Below are 2,197 nucleotides of genomic sequence, written 5' to 3'. Positions count from 1 at the left end.
TACTCAAGAAGCAGGAATTAAACTTCCTCTTAACAGGTGCATTCTGCAGGTGATATAATTGGAAGCCGTCAACTCACTACTCCTTGTAGTTGGATAGTATATGTATTTCCTTAAGGATTATCAGAGCCATGTACTTGAATTGCTGCCAAAGAGACCTGCTACAATATATATAGTATACATAGCTTCAACATGTTTTATTATAGTCAGGGCTTTTCCTGTTCTTTTCTTCTCATTAATAGGAGTCACACCTGTTACTGACCAATATGGCCATGCACAGCATTAATGAGTGGCCAGGTGGTGCCAGCGGCCCAACTCAGAGCCTTGTACATGCTAGTCTCTATCACTTGACTTATCGCCTCAGGACCTTTTCCTATTTTATGTCTTACATAATATAACCACTAAATTTGAAAACTTTTTACATTTTCCAAAATTTTTCTATTTTTTTCTAAATATCACTGTCACTGTCCTCCCGTTGTTCATCGATTTGCTTGAGCAGGCCCAGTAATGTCTCCATTGTGACACTTGTTACTGTGTTTTGGCATATGGAATACATCACAGGGAGCTTGCCAGGCTTTGCCGTGCGGGTGAGATACTCTTGGTAGCTTTCCAGGCTCTCCGAGAGGGGCGGAGGAATCGAACCTGGGTCGGCCGGGTGGGTCTCGTGCAAGGCAAACACCCAACCTGCTGCGCTATCGCTCCAACCCTTCTAAATAACTAACTACAAATATAGTAGAGAATTTCACTATGCATATATTTCAAAGATGATTTGTTTAAGAGGCAATTATAGTCATTCCTGCATTTCCAAATGTAACTGTGAAGTTGGCATTTAAAATCTTAGGATTTTATGTTATCTTACCATGAAATTCCACTCATTTTTGCAATTGAATTAAAATTCATAATTTTAAAGTCATAATCTTTATATTGTCAGAATAATGTTTATTTATATTTCTACTTACAAATGCAAATTGCTTTCTCACTAATCTCTGTGGATACCAGCACATTTTAGATGCAAAAAATAGCATTCTGGGATCTTTTTCTGTTTCATAAGCACTATGATTGGGTGTTCACATGTTTGTGTGACATGTGCTTCTCATAACTCTTGTCACAATGTTAGCACATTACCCATATGACATGAAAGGAAAAAATTGCGTTCTGTACTAGTTTTCAGGTTCCTTGAGATTAAGCATTGTACTTGCATTGCCAAGTGTATTATTGAAGGGGTTCTATACTTCCCAATTGTAGTTAACATACAATAATACAGTTTTCTTGAATGTGATGAAGAATTTTTAAAAACCTAGCTTCTTAAACTGTGAGTTGCAATCTCATCGGGGTTTTATAATCCCATCAGGTAACTGTTGGGGGTTATGAAAAATCAGTTGTGCAATGTAAGTTTTTTCTGGTAGGCTCCCAGTGTTCATGTCTCCGGAGAAAAGGAATGGTAAGTAGAAAAAAATTCTAGGATGTCATAAGTTATACCCTTCAACACGGATGGACCGGGAGGGTGTTAAGCTAAGTGAAATAAATCAAGTGGAGAAAGACTATATATGCTTTCACTCATTTGTGGAAAGATAAAGATATAAAACAAATGAACAAGCTAAACAAAAAAAGGGTGGAGCGATAGCCCAGTGGGTAGGGCGTTTGCCTTGCAGGTGGCCGACCCGGTTTCAATTCTTCCATCCCTCTCAGAAAGCCTGGCAAGCTACCAAGAGTATCCCGCCTTCATGGAAAGTCTGGCAAGCTCCCTGTGGCGTATTTGATATGCCAAAAACAGTAACAACAAGTCTCACAATGGAGACATTACTGGTGCCGGCTCAAGCAAATCGATGAACAATGAGAGGACAGTGCTATAAACAAAAAAAAACCCTTTTAGACTAAGGGTAAGGGTAAGGGTAAGGGTAAACTGTTGGTTAATTACCACAAGGGAGGGTAGAAAGGGTTTAGGTAAATCAGGCAAAAGGTGTCTGCCCGATGTGGTGGAGGATGAAAACTAGATTTTTGGTGGTGATACCAATATAATGTATAGATGTCGAATTACCATGCTGTACAATGAAATCTATATAATGCTATGAACTAAGCTTTCCTCAATAAGATAAGAATATATACCTCTCATACTAGTGAGCAATAGAAAACATTCACTGAAAATGAAATATGTTATTTACATAACCTTATTTTTTTCTGCATTCAGGATGATGGACTA

At 38.3% G+C, this 2,197-nt stretch overlaps 1 non-coding gene across 1 annotated transcript; it reads left to right on the top strand.

The window, feature by feature from the left end:
- The first annotated feature begins 1,028 nt into the window (after positions 1 to 1,028).
- On the top strand, positions 1,029 to 1,132 carry LOC130039461 (small nucleolar RNA U13). Its single transcript, XR_008794885.1, has one exon. It is a non-coding gene; the product is annotated as a small nucleolar RNA U13 (small nucleolar RNA).
- Positions 1,133 to 2,197: the final 1,065 nt, after the last annotated feature.

The sequence above is a fragment of the Sorex fumeus genome, unplaced genomic scaffold (genome assembly GCF_029834395.1).
Source record: "Sorex fumeus unplaced genomic scaffold, SorFum_2.1 ptg000086l, whole genome shotgun sequence".
NCBI classification, from domain to species: Eukaryota; Metazoa; Chordata; class Mammalia; order Eulipotyphla; family Soricidae; genus Sorex; species Sorex fumeus.
The sequence above is the reverse complement of the archived record's forward strand: the minus strand, read 5'-3'. Positions and strand labels throughout refer to the sequence as shown.